Here is a 6382-nt window from a genome sequence, read left to right as displayed (position 1 = left end):
ATATATATGCCAAAGAATAAATTGCATATGAAACCGAAAATAAATGATTCATAAAGGAAGGAACTATTTTCCGGGAATTTCCATGATTACTTAATGCAAGATTCTATTTTTAATTACCATTGATTTAAGATGTTGCCATTTGTGTATATACAACTCAACTTATTCTCACATACTCGTTTTAATCTTAATAGACCTAATTATTTGGTCACTTTGTTTTATGAAAGTAGATAAGCATCGAATTTATAGAAAAGGCATTATTATGCAAGTTAATTCAACAAAGTTACCTTACATACAACCTAACTGTTTGGCGTAAATATCCATAACGTTTTAACATCATGATGAGCTACACCAACTTACTTTACTCATATGATTATACCTGTCATCATACCATATAATAACTTATACCAACCTAAACAAAAAATCATATTTGTTACAAGATATTCTACTAATGTAACTTCTTAATCATTACATTTAACTAATGGTATTATGGGATGTAATCAATGGCCCATTTTTATGCCTCACTCCCTGTTTTGACAATTCACGTATATCTATACCAATGAGATTTCGGAATAGCTAACATTATTACAAAACTTTATATGAATTTCAAAATAAGACAATTTAACTCATAGCTATCAAATTGAATTCACTATTAGTTAACTAACATAAAAATGAAATTAGAACTAATGAACTTGGACAATTGGAAAATAACATTTCAATTCAAGCTTCATTGACGGGTCATGCTGAAATCTCTTTCCAACTTAAAATTTAAAAAACATATACCTGAAAATGGAGGTAGAAGAAGTAAGTTTCAGCAGTTACAGCAGTAACAAATTCAGTAGAATATACTGATAACACAGTAAATCTGATCAAGAATAGGATTCGAAGAGCCCAGATGCATAGTAAAATACTTTGAAAGACACTTCAGATTTTAACTGAACAGTGGAATCACACAAAGTTGAACAGATTCAACACAAGAACAATATTTCAGATTTCAGCTTTTCTTCAACTACAAATTCAGTTTGTTTCTGATTTTCTGTTTTTGCTGCTGTATCTGTGTGTGAGTGTATATGTGAGTGTTCTATTTTCGGTTTCCTTTCTTTAAAATCTCAGCCCTCAAAATCTCTTAAAGATTCTCTCTTAAAAATTCTCTCTGCCTTTCTTTTTCTTTCTTAGAATCTTCCTTCTGAAAAATTCTGCCCTTAGAAATTCTCTATGAAAATTCTGTTTTTTCTTCAAAATTCTGTTTTTCTCTCTCTTCAAATTCTCTCTTTCTCACTCAAAATTCTCTCTTTTTTCACTGTCTGTCCAGCTCCTGTATTTATACAGGGCTGGTCTTAGGCAATTTAAGTGCTTCTTGGACCCCCTTCCTTTTTTTTAAAAAACAGAAAATCCCATTATGTAAAACCTTTTCCCTGATTTTCAGCAGCCCATTATCCCTTGTTCCCCATTAGTATCATTAACTAATAGCCACTAACATTACATTATAATATACTAGTACTAACACCCTGTTTTTTACTGTTTCATTCCCAGAAGTGCCCCTGAAATCTTGATGTTATTACTGAAAAATCAGAACTTATAGCAAAACAGATTCTAAAATCTGTACAAACTTAGTTATCTCCCTGATTTACAGCTAAAACCAGTCCTATTAACCTCCTAACACAATTGCATTCGACCAACTTTTGCAAACTTGAATTCAAACTTGACATTATAGCACTGAATTCAGAACTAACATCATAACAGCATATTTCTGAAATTATCAAAACAATTCAGACTGGACTTAACATTAAACCAAAATCAAACACACACAGGATCATTGTCAATACTGACAATGCCCTGAAACTTTAATGTTCAGACAATAACATATACAACATACATTTGAATTCACTGATTCACAGACAATCATGATTTAATTGACGAGCATTAATCAATTGACTATTTACAACATTTGTCAATAATTAGTCTAAAATAATAGAAGCAGACTGTTTTAGTCAACATTTTAATGAAAAAAATTCGTAATATAACTAATCGACGAACTTAATCGAGTCGATTACACACATTGTAAATAACCACAACCAACAGAAACAATTCACATTCGGATTAAATAGACAGAAATGACAGAATTGATCAAAACAAATATGAAAAATTAACAAGCTATTAATACGGACAACAATACACGTAGAATACACAAAAATAAATAGAAAAATACCTCTGAACTTTAATTATATTCTGACTCGAACTCAACTTGGATTTCGGATTTTTTGTTTGAAATCAAACTGACCTTAGTCGAAGTATTTTCCACTGAAAATACTTCGACTAAGGTCGATTAAACCTCAATCTTCATCATAATCTGAACCGAATCCGGAAGTTTGGTATTTTTTAGGGTTCTTAAAAACTCGATTTGGGATTTAACCATTTCTGGTCAGATTCGAGAAGAACCAAAGATATTCTAGGCACGAGGGAGGCCAGGAGGGTAACTGGTGTGAGTTTGAAACAGATCTGGGTAAATTTTTGTTTGGTCCGAATCTTCAAAAGAAGATTCGAGAAGTTCCGAACGGATTCGAACCTAACAACCAACAGATCCATACTCAGGATGACTAGGGGAAGCCATGGTGTTAATTTGGGGCTGATTGGTTTAGATCAAGTTTTCAGGCCAACCTTCGATTTAAGATTCGAAGAGTTGTGGCCTGATTCGAAGGAAACTAAGGTTGGATTCGTGTAGGGGAGGTTCAGGAGGTCCTAGGGTGTTAAGTTGGTGACCGGCGGCGTTGATGCCGCCGGGTTTCAGGCGAAGGGGAATAGGGGCGGCTAGGGTTAGGGGTCTGTTTGGAACGATGATGAACAGGAGCGGAGAGGGGGGTGTTCAGTTAGGGGCTGGGTAAGGTTTGGGATTTATATAGGGGTAGGGTGGATTAGTATCGTCCGTTGGATCAATTAGAATGGAGGGCTAGGATCTATTCACTTAACCAAACGATGTCGTTTGGTTTAAGTTGGGGGACGGGTTGAACCGGGTCAATGGATCGGGTAAGGGTCTTGGGTTCGGGTGATGAGATCTTGGCCGTTGGTTGGATTTAATCCAACGGCCCTTGATGAGAGATGACCAAACGACGTCGTTTGGTTCTGGCTTTGAATTGGACCGGACAGGGCTGTTTTGGATTGGGCTGTGAAAGGGATTCAATTGATTTGGGCCTGGATTTTAATCCAGGTCCAAATCTTATAACTTGTATGCATTTTTTATTTTCTGATTTTATTAATTAATAAAAATCCTAATAATAAAAAAAACAAAATTACAATAATATTAACTATAATATAATTTTAACTTCTCAAAAATATATTAATCAATCTATAATAATTATTTAACACATAGACAAAACATCAATCAAACAATGAAACATTTGAAATAGAATTAATGCATATTTTTGTGATTTTATTTAAATTAACTTAATTAAATGCGTACTTAAATCCTAGATATACATGAAACATGTATTTTTTCATTTTATTATGATAAAATAAACATTTACGGACATAACACAAATATTTAACACCACGCAAATTCAAAAAATTACATAGTAAAAGAAATTTATTTTATTTTTTGATTTATTTTAGGAGTAGTTTTCGTAAGGCAAAAATTACGTGCTCACAGCTGCCCCTCTTTGTGCGGAAACTTGAAGAGTTTTCGTACAAAGATAAAGTGAGCGGACACGAGCGATTTTTGCCCGTTCGAATACTCCGTGGGAAGCATTTTTTGAAAGATTTGACCGAACCTCTGCTTCAAAGGTTTCCTACATATCCTTGGCTATAAAGGAATCAGGTCAATGTAGTTCGGGAATTTTTGGGTAGCTGGGACTACCGTGGTACTGTGATGTTACTGCTGCTTCATGCTGTTTTTACTGCTTGCTGACCTCCTTATTACACCTTACTTTAAAGGAAATACAAAATTAGACTAGACTATGGTACATGAATTATAAAAATCTTATCTAGATCATGCCCTTGCGTTTCTTGTTGTCTTGATATCTTGGTGAATCTTGGGCATTTGGCTTATTCCGTATTCCTCTTGGAACTCTTGTTGTTTCTTGCTGGGGATTCTGTTGGATTCCTCTGCTTTATTGATTCTAAGTGTGCTCCTTTCTCACGTGAGTGGATTTTGGTTTCAACACTTCAATTGCATTCCCTCGTTCTTCAGGTGGGTGCCTCAACTGCTTTTCTTTCTTCCTTCATCCTCGTTCTCCAGGTGGACGCCTGTTTTCTTCAATTCTTTGTCCTCATTCTCCAGGTGGACGCCTGCCTTCTTCTTTCTCTTTATCATCATTCTCCAGGTGGACGCCTGACTTCTTCAATTCTTTGTCCTCATTCTCCAGGTGGATGCCTGACTTCTTTAATTTTTTATCCTCATTCTCCAGGTGGACTCCTGATTTCTTCAATTCTTTGTCCTCATTCTCCAGGTGGACGCCTGATTTCTTCAATTCTTTGTCCTCATTCTCCAGGTGGACGCCTGACTTCTTCTTTTCTCATCCTCATTCTCCAGGTGGACGCCTGATTTCTTTAATTCTCATCCTCATTCTCCAGGTGGACGCCTGATTTCTTCAATTCTTTGTCCTCATTCTCCAGGTGGACGCCTGACTTCTTCTTTTCTCATCCTCATTCTCCAGGTGGACGCCTGACTTCTCCAATTCTTTGTCCTCATTCTCCAGGTGGACGCCTGATTTCTTCAATTCTTTGTCCCTCATTCTCCAGGTGGACGCCTGACTTCTTCTTTTCTCATCCTCATTCTCCAGGTGGACGCCTGATTTCTTTAATTCTCATCCTCATTCTCCAGGTGGACGCCTGATTTCTTCAATTCTTTGTCCTCATTCTCCAGGTGGACGCCTGACTTCTTCTTTTCTCATCCTCATTCTCCAGGTGGACGCCTGACTTCTTCAATTCTTTGTCCTCATTCTCCAGGTGGACGCCTGATTTCTTCAATTCTTTGTCCTCATTCTCCAGGTGGACGCCTGACTTCTTCTTTTCTCATCCTCATTCTCCAGGTGGACGCCTGACTTCTCCAATTCTTTGTCCTCATTCTCCAGGTGGACGCCTGATTTCTTCAATTCTTTGTCCTCATTCTCCAGGTGGACGCCTGACTTCTTCTTTTCTCATCCTCATTCTCTAGGTGGACGCCTGATTTCTTTAATTCTCATCCTCATTCTCCAGGTGGACGCCTGATTTCTTCAATTCTTTACCAGGTATTTCCAGACACAAATATTGTATTTGCCCCTGTTTTAAATCAAAGAAAACTTCGTTAGTTTAAAGCAGGGTGGCTGGTTGTGGTATTCTTGCCGATGGTGATGTTTCTCTTCGTCTTTCTTTATTGCCTTGGAATGATTGAAAAGACTGTTTTGTCTTTGTAATTGATCCTTGACTATAGGATTTCCCTCTGTATGTTTTCCTTCAAAACCTTTTAACTGTAATCATATGCCTCTTCTGACTTTGCTGATCCACTTTTGATTTCCTCTTTCTTACACCCATATTTTATCTCCCACCTTTCGTGGCCGTATTTTGTAACCTTGGATCTTGGTAGTATACCTTGACATTTTTTCTTATTTGTTTAGAATAAAACTTATCTCAAAGCTTGGAGAAAGTAAGATTATTAGTAGCGAAATACGCTGATTTCGACAATTATAGAATGAAAAGAAATATCCAATTTTTGGATGACTGTTGGAAAAAGAATAAAGGACTTATCTGATTGGAATTACTGGCACCAATGATCAGGGTATGCATTTCGGATTAATCAACCCAGTCTTTTAATCAATCTCCTTTCAATTGTCTCAAGGAGTTTTCATCGATAAATTTGTCTCGTTTTTCACTTCTTCACTTCCTTTTCGCCTTATGGTGCCTGCGAAGGTTTTCACCAATAAGACTCTCTCATTTTACTCTTCTCTCAACTTTCGTCGCCTTATGGTGCCCGCGCGGGTTTTCACCTATAAGACTCTCTCATTTTTCTTTCCTTGTTTGTACCAGAGTGTTATGAACCACTTCATTTGCTTGCCTCAGCATTTTTCTAAGATTGATCGAAAGGTCTTTTTCGTATAAGGTTAGGAATGGAAAAGGTATTAAAAGCTAAATAGCTTTGGTATGGGTTTAAAATTACAACTCTTGGAATCTTTTCTTATTTCCCATACAATTCCTACCCCAGTTTCTTGATTGGGGTCTCTTGATATTTCTTTTCTGTGCATATTGTGCATGTTGTGCACCCTATGACCGAGCCGTGAGGCGCCTACGTATCCTTCTTTGAGGAATCAGGTCAAACGTAGTTCACTACATAATAGTGAAGATTTTGATTTTTTTTTTTATTATTTTATTTATTCCAAGAGAGGGTAGGAAAGAAGCAAGTATGGCTCAAAGGGGA

Source organism: Nicotiana sylvestris, chromosome 9 (assembly GCF_000393655.2).
Source record: "Nicotiana sylvestris chromosome 9, ASM39365v2, whole genome shotgun sequence".
Classification (NCBI taxonomy): domain Eukaryota; kingdom Viridiplantae; phylum Streptophyta; class Magnoliopsida; order Solanales; family Solanaceae; genus Nicotiana; species Nicotiana sylvestris.
This window is presented reverse-complemented; position numbering follows the sequence as displayed.